We start from the raw sequence: 14662 nt of genomic DNA, 5'->3' as shown, positions 1-14662 counted from the left end.
TTTTCTATTTCTTCCAATACAAATTTCAGTACACTTCTAGAGGAACCTTGCTGTCTCGTCGAACAAAATGCAGAACAACAAGAACTTCCCCTGGTTAAAAGTAGGTGTTCAGTTACATTGCTTGAAGAAGATAAAACAACAACTGTAGTGAAACCGCCATTAGATTTTCCTCAGCACAAAAGTATCGCTCCCCAAATTACAGAGAGGAAAATGATGGCAGAGAAAATGTCAAAAGAGGCTATGATGATCGGAAAAAATTCTCCTTAAAGAATCGTTGACCTGAAATTTGAGAAAGTTGAGTCCAATATTCCATAAACAGCTGCACAAACACGAAATCTTTTGATGATTGTTAATATGATACATGCATCAATACTGACATTTTAAAACAAAACTGTCACAACCAACTAAGTTGATTTCTGGCATAATTCTGTCTTTAGACAGCTGTTTTTTTTGGAAACCTACAGATGAAATTTTTATCTGCACAAGAAATACCAGTTTGAATAGAGTGTCTTGAATGTTGCATTTACGATTCTCTCAAACTTTTTAGAAACACTCCTCCAATATTGAGAAAAAGACCATTCGATTTATGGAGTTTTCTGTCTTTAACACTGAAACCAACCTTTCTCGTGCATACCCTAATAGTTAAGGAATTTGAAATTTGCATAGCTCTTCCATTTTTCTTGCAAGATTCTTGCAAAATTTAGAATCCATTTTTTTTACTTGCAGGCGTGAGGGTTCTCGTCGAGATAAAAAAAAATGAATAATAAAAATGAATCAGCTAAAATAGTTTTCCAACAGATTTCAGTTTTGTATCTTTAAAAAATAATTATTTGCTTCAAAGGTGCTTTCTAAATCATTAGCACTCTGATTTATTTTTTTGCCTGGATTGATATCTTTCAGGATTTGAATCCGTTCAGAACTAGGGTACTTGCTTTGCAGAATAACTTTAGGAGCGGTTGTGTTCAGATCAATTGTTTCCGTCTTCTTCTCCAGACAGTTTCTCATACGGCTGAAAACCAAGAAACGAAAAGCATTGCTCAGAAACTTGGCAATCAGTGACAGAGAAGACAGAGAGGTATTAATGTGCTCAACTATTAAAATTTTCTCATTTCGTATACTTGACGTAAATTAGCGTTGCTAGACATTAAGCTGGTTCAAATACATTTGCCTGCGGAGGTGGTGTCTGCATCAATACAAACTAAAGACCACGAACAAGAAATTATTAATGGCACCTAAAATTCGATGGTCAGTTCAAAAACGCAGAAACATTCAATTTTGGTTCAAAAACATAGCCTTTTTGTGATATATTTCAATGAAATCTCAATTGAGAATGGTTTATTATATAGTAAAAAATTATAGTAAAACATATAACATATTATTAAATTTATTTAAAAAACTCTAGAGGGTCATTTAGTTTTTAGAGCTAATTAAAACGTTATTTGAAGCTTTTTTGAAACTTTGGATACAAGCTACTGAACACATTGTCCCGTGATTAAAAACAGTATGACATTGCTTCATCAGTTCCAGTTTGCGCATCGTGTCCTTATTCAGTTTTGAAAGAGAAGACAGGAATACAGTCATCACAAGTCTTTTTTTTACAACAAGTTAAGTAACCAAGATTTTAATAAAAATTGAATTAGCTGCTAGTTAACTAATAGTTGTTTATTTGTATTCATCATTGCAGTCTTGACAACACTACAGGAACGCGACTTCACGCAAATTTGCACTGGACTGTAACTTATGGTGACAGGATATGTTTCCACGTGTTCTTAATTACCGGTGTGAACGTCGCTTATGTTCGCGACTTTGAGATGATTAACTATTTTAGCAGCAAAAAAATGCAAATGTAAAACACACTAGTAATATGCGAAATCAGTTTTCATGAATAGCTAGAGCGAAAAAATTTTGGTGTAAAAGTACTGACAAAATTTTGCAAAAATAGTTAACAAATTTATAAGTTCAGTTCACAGCGCGCCCCTGAGTGCACCTTTGAGCAGTGTACAACAATGTTGTCAATGATGAAAAAAATTTAACAAGTTGAAAACTCAGAGTCGCATGATTGAAATAGATACAAATACAATTAAAGAACAGAATACCGATAACAGTTTCCCTATTTTCAAAACGGAAATGTAATTACTGTCCCTGCTTCTCCGCCAACACTTTTTCCAACTTATTACATTGGCATCTCAGAGCAACATATATGATTTTATACATCTATGAGTTTAGGATAAGATTGAAAAAAATAGATTTATTGTCTGGTGCGTTTCCTGCCACTTTTGTCGAAAATTTGGCCGTCTACTTCTTTTTTCACTTGTGGCGCCAAAAAGGCTTTTTCTATTTTTTTTTTACTTTTTTTGTTCTTCACAAAATCAAGATAAAATTTTTGAGTGTTGACGATAGTTTTTTTTGTTTTCTGCTCGTTTTTTCAGAATATTCAAATTGTCACAAAATTACCACAAAATATACAGATTGAACGTACGATCGTAACGGCAAAATCTTATTTAAAACATGTTTAAATGTGCACGGCTTAAGGCATCGACAGCATTAACCCTATTTAAATTACAGCGATACCCATCGAGGCAAAAAGGCGCACAAAATGTTGTAATTTAACTACCGTTAAATTTCCGATGAAAATAAAACTTAAGTGTGAAAACAAACTTAAATCTGAAGTTAATTTTAGATCACACTCGTTCTTATACTTTTTCTATTTCTTCCAATACAAATTTCAATACACTTCTAGAGGAACCTTGCTGTCTCGTCGAACAGAATGCAGAACAACAAGAACTTCCCCTGGTTAAAAGTAGCTGTTCAGTTACATTGCTTGCAGAAGATAAAACAACAACTGTAGTGAAACCGCCATTAGATTTTCCTAAGAACAAAAGTATCGCTCCCCAAATTACAGACAGGAGAATGATGGTGGAGAAAATGTCAAAAGAGGCTATGATGATCGGAAAAAATTCTCCGTAGAGAATCATTGACCTGAAATTTGAGAAAGTTTGTCCAATATTCCATAAACAGGTGCACAAACACGAAATCTTTTGACGATTGCTAATATGACACATGCATCAATACTGACATATTTAAACAATACTGTCACAACCAACTAAGTTGATTTATAGCATAATTCTGTCTTTAGTCAGCTGCTTTTTCGGAAACCTACAGATGAAATTTTTATCTGCACAAGAAATACCAGTTTGAATAGAGTGTCTTGAATGTTGCATTTACGATTCTCTCAAATTTTTTAGAAACACTCCTCCAATAGTGAGAAAAAGACCATTCGATTTATAGAGCTTTCTGTCTTTAACACTGAAACCGACTTTTCTCTTGCTTACCCTAATAGTTAAGGTATTTAAAATCAGCATAGCTCTTCCGTTTTCTTGCAAGATTCTTGCAAAATTTTGAATCCATTTTTACCTGCAGGCTTGAGGGTTCTCGTCGAGATAAAAAAATGAATAATAAACATGAATCAGCTAAAATAGTTTTCCAACAGATTTCAGTTTTGTATCTTTAAAAAATAATTGTTTTCTTCAAAGGTGCTTTCTAAATCATTAGCACTCTGATTTATTTTTTTGCCTGGATTGATATCTTTCAGGATTTGAATCCGTTCAGAACTAGGGTACTTGCTTTGCAGAATAACTTTAGGAGCGGTTGTGTTCAGATCAGTTGTTTCCGTCTTTTTCTCCAGACAGCTTCTCATACGGCTAAAAAACCAAGAAACGAAAAGCATTGCTCAGAAACTTGGCAATCAGTGACAGAGAAGACAGAGAGGTATTAATGTGCTCAACTGTTAAAATTTTTTCATTTCGTATACTTGACGCTAATTAGCGTTGCTAGACATTAAGCTGGCTCAAATACATTTGCCTGCGGAGGTGGTGTCTGCATCAATACAAACTAAAGACCACGAACAAGAAATTATTAATGGCACCTACAATTCGATGGTCAGTTCAAAAACGCAGAAACATTCATGTACAGACTTTTCAATCAAAATTGGCTGTAAACAGACTTTCACGCATATATCTAAAGTTCCCGAACTTGTAATTTTGAAAGCAAGACACCCGCTCGGTGTGGTCTTCTTGTTACAGCAACAATTTGGATATGGGACCTCAGTCTAGGCTTGGAGCCGCACGTTGAAGTTCATCTGTTTCTTTGAGGTATACTGTTGACTAACTGCTGATCCAAATAATGGAGAAGTTGTTGTCCCAAACCAAAGGTAGCATGTCCGCACCAGAATGAGCACACGTGATGAGGGGCGTCGTGAGTTCATAATTACAGGGTATGGAAACACGAAAAAGCGAAGTCTGAGCACAGGCAATTTTGAACGCACGAACGTCTGCACGTAGGCAACTTTGATTGCAAGAGAGACTGAAAAGCAAAACCACTCGAGCAAATGTAAGGGCCAAAAGTTTTCAGCTCATTGTTGAATCATCACTCCAACTAACATGCTCACCTAAATCAACTATTTCTATTCAAACAAAAATCAACTCACTTGAGTTCAAAAAGTAGAGTTTCTTCGGCCAGGTTTGAAAATATATGTATACCAACTACCACACAACACCAACAACAACAACAACAACAACAACAACAACAACAACAGTTATTCAAAATTGAAAAAAAACCTTACAATATATTTGTGTTCAAGCTCAGTGTATGTATGGAGATGTGCATGGAAAAAGCATAAATTTGAAACTCTAGTGTTTTGTTCAAAGGTTAAAGTTCAAATTCAAAACATGCAGATATCGCACAGTGTTGTTAACTATCACGCCTAGAACTTTTGGAACGTTTACTTGCGTTTCAACTTTATGAAAGTTGCTTTACATAACCCCAAGAAAATCTATACACGCACCTTTTGCCACAAAAATCGGCACAATTTTTTGCAATGTTCGAAAATGTTTTTGAATGAACGAAAATTTGTAACACAAAGTATGATGAACGCACGAAAATCTGGAAACCGCTGCCAGATTTGGACATGAATGCGCGAAACTCTGGACATAAGTCTTTTTCGGGTCGGTCTGGACAAAGGCTGTTCCGTCTGGGATGATCTGGATATCCCAGACAGTAAAGTCCCAATCAAAAGACAGTAAAGTGAACAGCTGCGAAACGGTCGCATGAGAACTAAATAAACATTGAAACACTGAACGCTAAACTTTGACTATTATTACGTTTATTGCCATGTCTAATTGCAATGTCATGCACTTTTGCTTTCGAACTTTACTGACAATGCAATCAAAGATTGCTAAACGTTACTGATAGATGAAATTAGAGGAGACAAATCATACCTGATTGAATCCCGTACAGCTAAAATAGAGCAACAAAGTGAAGAAACAGTTAAAATGACAAAAAAATGTTCATTTAAAAGAACGATTATAAGCACAGGAACGATACACTTCAAATGATTGCGTAATCATTGACAATCCTCCCCTGTAAAATAACCAACGTTCCCTATCTGATAACGTACTGATGTTTTTCGACCAATTCCTAAAAATTAATATGAATAGTCAAGCAAAAAAAGCATGTCATCTGCTAGCAAAAACCTCGAAGCAAATTGTTCCCCCTTAATTGTTTATTTTAATCATAAAAAGCTTGTTTATAGTAACAGAACCTTACTCGCAAAACCGGAAAACATAAATCCACAAAATTTCAAGCCCATTTTTTTGAGAGAACGTTTATCAAGATACGATGATCAAATTAAAGAAAGAGCAAAAGAATTGAATTTATTTACAACAACTTAAAACAGTCAGTTGAAAATTTTTGTGGAAGAGAATGGCAAGATTTTGAAAAAAAGGATTTTCGCTTATTTCTGACATTGCTAGGCACAAGGATACCGCTATTCGAAAGCAAACCAAACAAAGTCAGAATACTGGACAGTTATTTTCGTTTAACAATGTGAGAAAGGGTCCAACCGCTAATTCAGCAACAACAAGGAAAAATTCAAACAAGAGGAACTTGGAAATGTCTCCCGGAAGTGCTCCTGAGACTCCCGTGCAAAAACAAGCGCACCTAAACTCTTATAAAACCGCAATTGTTGATAATATTTTCTGAGAGCAACGGCAAAAAATAGGTGACTGCTCCACTTGTTTTCGCGCTTCAGTAATAATATTTCCATTTCATAATGTCAACGATTTTTGTATACAACATACGCTCTTTAAGATGTCATCATGACCTCTTACGTTCTTAAATAAATCAGGCCAAACCTGCTGTCGTAGCTCTAACGGAGACATGGTTAAGTGATAATGACCCTCTTAGTTTTTTAACAATGAAAGTTACGAAAATATAATAGTTAGAAACCGCATCGCTAGATCCAGAGATGGAGTTGCTTTTAACGTGCACTCAAACTTCTGAGACAATTGTTTCAAACAATACAGACCAAAACATTATTCTAAAAATTGCAGAAAAAACTGGGAAAACATACACGATATCGTTATTATATCGACCTTCCGGCAACGAGCTTTAGATAATTTCTCAACAAATTTGACGATCACTTGTTTTATTCTTAAAACGTTTAAAAAACCGATCATCGTGTAAGGTTATTTCAACATTGAAAGCTTGTAAACTGATTGTAGTAAAAGAAATCAGTTATTTGAGATTGCTGAGTCGTATAATTTACGCAGTAACAATGATCGGCCTACAAGAGCTTGTGCTTCATCCATTAGCGCAATTGACCTTTTTTTCTGAAAATAAAGGTGAAACTAGTAATAATAAAACTTCCTCGACTGATCATTATGCCTTAAAAGCAGAAGTTTTTCAGATTTAAACTGGCGAAAAGAAAGTAGAATAAATAAAATACCGTGACTTCAAAATATTTAGAAATCCGGATACCCATCTCTGTGCATTGTACAAACTTCACATCAAATCTCAAAAATTGACAACCATTACAAACCTAACGAAAAAATGGTTGCCCTAGCTGAAGCTATAATTGTTGTTTTAGACAAATTTTGCCCTGAAAAAATCATGAAAAAAGGGATATTTGGCAGGCATGCTGTATTTGGATAAAAAAATCCGCGAAGCAATCAAAATAAAAGATAAGTTGCATCAAAAAATGTTTAGAAGCAAACCTAATGCAGATGCTAAAGCATTACCCAAAGCAAGGAATCAAGTTAAATTACTGATTCGTCAGAGTAAAAGGAATTTATACGATAAAAAAAAACTTGAGCACGATCCGCACTCCAGGAATTTTTTTCAAATTGGTGAAAAATTTCAACTCATCTAACAAAAATTTGGCAAATAATATAGCTCTGCAAAATTTCAATGAACATTTTGTCACAATTGGTTCTTAGAAATTATCAATGTTTCCTTCAAATAATTCTTACAGGTCCAATTTGCCTTAAAACTTTTACATGCTTTCCGACGGATAAAAAAATGTTTGATATACTAAAATCAGTTGTGCAAAAAAATTCACATGGTCATGATGGCATTAGTGGCGTTTCTTTTAGCTCTTTTAGTGTTGTGTTAAGTGAATTTCTGGCAAACGCTTTCAAACAAAGTGTGCAACCAGGAAATTTCCTGAGTCTTTTAAAACAGCAAACGTTTTTCCTCTCTTCAAAGAAAGAGCAAAGGATAACTCTTAAAATTACCGTCCAATTAGTTTACTATCATCCTTGAGAAAATGTTATGAAAAACTAATGCACTGACGATTTTTGAAATTTCTTTTAGCAAACATAGCCTGATAAGTTATGAACAACATGGTTTTCGACCAAAAACATTCCTACACCACGGCTGTAAAAACATAGGCTTAGCCTGTTTTGTTGAGTCATCAAAAGTTTTCGACACCGTGAATCATGATATTTTATTATTGAAGCTGGAGCATTATGATATCGGAGGCAATGGGTTATATTGGTTTAAAGATTTTCTGATGGACCAAAAACAATACGTTGCAACGATCTTGGGTTCACCAGATTTTCGTAATTTTCATTGTGGTGTCCCCCAAATATCCGTGCTTGGTCCTCTTTTGTTTCTGTTGTACATTAAAGGTCTGCCCTCTAGAAGCAATAGTTCAAATGTTTTACTTTTTGTGGATGACACAACAGTGATTTCTCATCGCGAACTCCTGATGTCCAAAAGTTTTTAGATGATTTGAATAGTCTTGGTTCGATGAAAATATGTTGTCAGTGAAAGAAACAAGTGCGAACTTGTCTAATTTGGAAAGTATCATGAAGAAAACATTTGTTTTTGGATATCCTCTAAAATGGCAAAATAGTGTAATTATCTTGGTGTTCTAATTGACAAAAAAATGAATTTCAGCAATCACATCATTCGTTTGGTTAAAAAATTGAACCGTTTTTGCGGGTTGGTTCAACTCAGTCGAACAATTTTGAAGAAAAGAGACTGCACAAGTTCTGTCGAAGTAAGGTTGAATCAACAAAACGTTATGCCTTGATTGTTTATTGTGCGACAACAAAAACCAATTTGAACAAGATTTTATTGGCTCAGAAACGCCTTGTTAGGGCAATTTTTTGTAGGAATCTTAATGATAGTGCATTCGCAAATTTACATTCCGAAATAATATACACTGGGTTTGAATTTTATTTCGTGGAAATAATCAAAGAAGCATTTCAACAAATTAGGGGTAGCTCTCAACTTTTTTTATCACACATATTTTTTGACAAAACAGATTCTTGTACTAGGAGCGGCTTCAAAGATCTAGTAAAAACATCAAAAGTTAGGTCCCGTTTACAGGGAAAATCTCTAGAGAACCGGATTAAAACAGCCTACAATTTTTTCCCGGAAATTGATCATATATCAACTAACATTAAAGAATTGTCAACATTTCAGTTTAAACAATTTTTCCGTAGGTTTTCTGATAACTACATATTTGAAAATGCCTGCTTGCATGAACATTTATTTCAACTGTTTTTAAGGATCTCAGAATTTTAAAAGGCGATTGTGCCTTATTTGAGATTGTTGTTGATGAAAAAAATTATTTTGTATTTTTAAAACTAATTGCTGCTTATGATTTATCAACGAAATTGAAAATTGAAAAGTTAAAAATGAAGAGATATTCCGAATTTGGACCTCACCCTGGGTAGCACACGGTTGATATCGCCAACCAGAAGTTATCAAACTAGTTTTTGTATGAAAGTTGTATGATTACGGGGAAATCATACAAATCATATATGACCTTGTATGATTACCGGGGATCATATATTACCTTGTATGAAATCAAGGAAACTTGTATGATGGGCAACCCGGGCCCTGAGGCCTAGTTTTAACAATAAAACAGTTTTTCACAGCTACAACAAACATATAGTTTGGTTCGACCTCTACAATAGTTTAAGAAAGCACGTGTTTAAGTTTTGAAAGATTGCCAGATTTTGAAGTCTTTGAGCGTTTTTGTTTTCCTTGAGGGCCGTCTGGATCTAATTACTTCATTTAACTCTCCACTTTTATAAGTTTGAATAGAAGGTTTGTTTTTTGTGACTATGTCGTACTATGAGTTAATATAGTCAGACCTGTTTGTTATACAAAAATTGGATTCCTTCCCCTGTATATGGGCGGGGAGGCTGGAATATAGTTTCAAATTGTTCTTTTTTTGTTTACGCCGATTAATTTGTGCATGAATACTACAAATCATAAAGATATTTGAAAATAAATGCGCAGGCGCATTAAATACATAGCACTAATGGCAATAGCTTTAATACGCTGAACGTTGAAATAGGGCGGTTGGGGGGGGGGGGGGGGGGGGTAAATCGAGCAGAGATTCCAGAGCAGAGATCATAAAGATCTTTTTGATAAGTGGAAGCTTTAAAAACATTAATGATGAAAACAAGAAGGAATGAGATCCAGGTTTAGTTTTGATTTATCAATTATCCTTCCAATAATGCCTCTCGCGCAGGCCAAAGACAAAAAAGAGGTCAAGTACAAGCCAGGTCAACTGAATAAGCCTGGAGAAAATGACAGGGAGGCTATCAAGGACAACGAGGCAATCCAAGAACAATTCTTTTACCTGTTAAGGTTGGATGAACTTCCTGATGACAGGGAGGATCGAGCCAGAATTCTGGAGATCATGAAAGGTTGTATGGATCTAGTATGTTTCAGAGCCCGCAACCTGGAGGGCATAAACTTAAAAGGCTATGCGCTATTGTTGGTTTGCCTCAGATCGCGCTGCATAAGAACGCGTAATTTGAAACCAGAGGGACTTTACTGGCAGTGAGGTTGTTTCCCTAATTCCGAGAAAACTACGTCCCACTTCAGGCGGCATTAAACCCAAATTTAGGCCTTATTGAAATCATAGTCAATCATTTTTGTATATTTACGCTTTATATGACCACTAAACTGGGGGGGGGGGCTATAATGGGAAAAACCCCTAGCGATTCCAACACTTTTCGAAAGACTTTTTCTGAGAGATTGAACCCGTATTCTTATTGATTCCTTTGTACATTATGCATCCCAGCTTCAAAATTGGCGTCATTTTAATAACAAATCTTCGGTTAATTTGGCACCTGTGCATTGGTGTGGAAAACATTATGCACTAAGCTTTGAGTTTCAGAAAACAAAAAGACCCATGGGGCAATAACTCGATAAACATTGTTGATTACAATACTTGGAGAACTTTTGACACCTCGTAGATCACCCCGTATGTTATTTGGAAAATTAATATTTCCTAGAACTCCACGTTGCATTTGGTGTTTCAAAAATTTTCCAGTGACTAATCGGGGTTTACAAGCGGAAAAAAGTTTAAGGCCTGCTTCCCTAGTCAAATTGAGACGGTTATCTGCTAAGATCTTGCAAGACTCTTGCAAGTCTCTTTTATGTTTATGCATAATCTTGTAAGGGCTCTTACAAGATTCTTACCAGTTAACCGTTAATCTGTCAAGATTCCTAGCAGATAACCGTTGTTCTTATAAGATTCTTAACAGATAACCGTCGACTGTGTAAGACTCATACTGCGCATCCGTAGCTCCAGAAATGTCCCAGACAGACAATCAAGGATCTTGCAGTATACATATAGCTATACAAAAAACTTTCTAAAACATAAAAATGACACCCAAAAATACTTAAAAACGCCCATAAGGGGCTTAAACATCATACAACACACAAAACATTGTCTCAGCAAAAATTTTTTGTGAGCTCAGTAATTATATTACCAATTAGAATCCTAGAAAGCGATTTCTGTGTTTTTATATTCTTTGTCAGTCGCAAAAAAGTGGAATGGGACATTTCCCTTCGGAAACCTAGTTTGCGGTGAGTACAAATTCTTAGTTCAATAAACGAATGATGGCACTAGATAGAATTGATCGACATTACGCCCAGAAGCAAAAATCCGAAGCTAGTTTACGCTGTCATGACTTCACATCTGTTTGTTTGGTAGGTATCATAGAGAAAATGTTCTGTACGGCAACAAAGATTGTTGTGTTTTGTGTTAATGGGGTCTCTAGGTAACACCATAAGTTTTTTTGTATGAGTGCTTGAAATATAACTTGAACTCCTATTTGTACTAATACAAAAAAACGTCAGTCTATAACTTTTAATTTGAAGTCACCCTTTGCGTCTATTATCTTTTGCAAGCGCGTTTAGAACGTTTAGAAATTTAAATTATGACGAAAACCAATTCATTGGATTGGTTACGCATCTCTGATGCGTTTTGCTTCACAATTGTTTTTTTTCATTTTTGTGCCCATTTTTTCCAAGAAAATGGCAAGTGAAATCAATGATAAGAAGCCAGATAATGACTATTTAACGACGGCAAAATGCGGCCACGGAGCTTGTAATTTGATGAGCGGAATAAAATTTTTGAATGTTAGCCAAGGTAACAAATACCAATAGTTTTTAGTTAGTTCAATTTGCGTTTCAAATTTTTTCGCGGTAATTCTTTTTGTTCTGTTTTGTTTTCCAATGAAACAGCCTTTTTAAGTGTTTTAAACACAAAAGATGAAACGCTTATCTTTTAAGATTCTTGTAAGTGTTTTACCGGATAACCATCGAAAATTTGCGTCTTAGCAGATGGCCTTTACTAGCTAAACTTTATAAGATTTTAGCAGATAACTGTTTTTCGCAGCAGTAGTATGAGGTCTTAGCAGATAACCGTCCCAGTTCGTACAGGGATGAGAGTCAGCCAATTTCCTAAGTGGGATTTCTCAATGCCCGGATTGGCCTCATGATTCAAAAAAATTACAGAAATTAGAAATTCATATAACGGCACTTATGAAAACTTGTGGTTATAAAAATAAAGTTTCGAAAAGTGATTGTTTTAGAGTCCTTAAAAGTCAGAAACAGAACCCGAAATCAGTTTTTAAAACAAAAACTGTACTTTACGGGTGGACAGCTCTAACAGGAATTGCATTGCCAAGTGCTCTATAACAACGCATCATTCCCAACAGGAGTTCTAGCTTGCTAAATGTAGGCAAAACAGAATCGGATGTTTTTGTACCCAAACAAAAATAACCACTCCAGTTTTGCCCCCCCTCAGTATGTTGTTATGCGCCCCAAGTTACAATGCACGTGCCATTACATAGTAGGTCATCATGAAAAAATATTGCACGTACGTCTGGGAACTGCAAATACTATGCGCCCACAAAGCTGGGGGCAAATATGAAAAAGATCCCTCGTTTTTCAGTGGCCAGTTTTATACAGGAAGGTTGAAGTATTAGAACTCCATACAAAAAACTCCTTTGCTTGAAACCGAGAAAAAAAATTTCCTGTGGAAACTATTTTTTTTAATTTTTGCTCTCCGACCGAATCTTTGACTCGGGCAACAAATACGTGCACCGTTATAAGTAAAAATTAAAGTCATCGACGCTGATGCATAATGACGTTGATGCATAGGAACCCGAATTTAATCTCTCTTATCAGCGGAGTTTCTGATATTTCTTTCTTCCAGTTATTGCCAAAGATACAAAGTTGTGATTGAAGCTGGAAAATTGCACCAATTTTTGGGTAATACCCCTTAAGGTCACATGTAGCGGCTTTTTAAATTAAAAACTTAAAAATAACTAAGGCCAATCGTTGATTAACGTCTAATGGAATCCCAAAACAAAGACAGTTTTTTGCGATGTACAGATTTTTTCCAATATAAAAACACCCGATAATACCTTCTTCCAAACAATTTTATTTCTGTATGTAAAATTGTTATGGATTTCTTTACCAGTGTTACCTGACATCTAGTCACTATAAAACTTGGAAGCGCTGAGTTTAAATCGAAGATTAATTGGCTTCAGGCCAAAATCATTGACTCATGAAGAGGGTCTGGGTTTCATCCCCATGTCTCCCTGAGTACTGGAAGGATTTAAGTAACAGAAAATCAGTTTCGATTTACCAATGAGAACTAAAAAAATCTATACGAAATATTTTTTTCTGTGATAAAAGAACAATATTTGTGTCTTGATGATTGAAATTATTTTTATCTGAATTGAAAATTGTTTCGTTATTGTTTCGGAAATTTTAAATGTAAAATAAACCTAAAACAAACATGAAAAAAATGTCAAACTGTGTGAGCATAATAAAACCCATTTCTTAATAGGCTGAATTCAGCTCCAAGAAGAACTTCCTTACCTTTCCTGAACTATATACACTTTCCTGACTCATGTTTTCAATAAAATCTTACCAATTGAGCTCTATCTAGTTGGGAAGTGTTTTTCATTACAAAAGTTCATTATTTTGCAAAAATTTTTGTTCACTTAAAGTATCACATTATGCGACAAATACTAGCATGCACTTTTGTTTTGAAACTATCATTTCACAAACAAAATTGTTATCTGATGAAGTACTATTCCTGAGAGTGTCAATTTCCATGAACAAAAAGTATGAATGTCTTTGCAAAAACAGTGTTCCTCTCATCTCAACTGTCCTGAAGCTTTAGTTTTCAGCTATAATTGAAAGTTCCTTCGGATTCGGCCCATACTTTTACGGGTGGACAGCTCTAACAGGAATTGCATTGCCAAGTGCTCTATAACAACGCATCATTCCCAACAGGAGTTCTAGCTTGCTAAATGTAGGCAAAACAGAATCGGATGTTTTTGTAGCCAAACAAAATTAACCACTCCAGAAAGGTGATTTGGTTTGCTGTTGTTTGGACTTAAATATTCTCAACCTTTTTCTTCTAAAAAAATATAAAACCAAACAAGGTAGCTCGGTAATTTGCGCTTGCACATAATGTTCCGACCCCGCTGCTCTTAAAGTTTGGCTGAATTCTCCACCAAACGATGAGATAGAAAACATTCAAAAATTCACATATTGATCAAAGAGATTGCGTATGAAAAAAAAACTTGCTTCAAAATCAAATCACTTATCAATATAAAAAGGCCGCATTAATTGACCGATGAGACGTGCAATTATCAAGACCACGACACAAGAAATTCAAATACAACAACAAATTTTTATATCCTAAACTGGATTTCCATTTTTTTGAAAAAAGATTACATAATAAGAATATCAAAATAGCGCCAAATGAAAAATAAACTAAACAATTTAGTTTGTACTTAAATAGAAAAATCATGGGATCAGTCCTTGATGAGACTCGACAACAAGTAAAAGAAGAAAAACGGCTGAGAGAAACCATTATATATGTTCCTTTATTTCTCAAAAAAAGCAATTGAGATCTGCCATTTTTCAAAATATTTCATCGGTCGACAAAAAGAATGCGAATTGGACATAAAACCTAAAACTAAAATAATATTTTAGGAAAGACTAGCATCGCAGCCGTGATAACTTAGATATGTTCACTTTTGCC

This window comes from Convolutriloba macropyga, chromosome 4 (assembly GCF_964194025.1).
Source record: "Convolutriloba macropyga chromosome 4, txConMacr16.3, whole genome shotgun sequence".
NCBI lineage: Eukaryota > Metazoa > Xenacoelomorpha > Acoela > Convolutidae > Convolutriloba > Convolutriloba macropyga.
The sequence above is the reverse complement of the archived record's forward strand: the minus strand, read 5'-3'. Positions refer to the sequence as shown.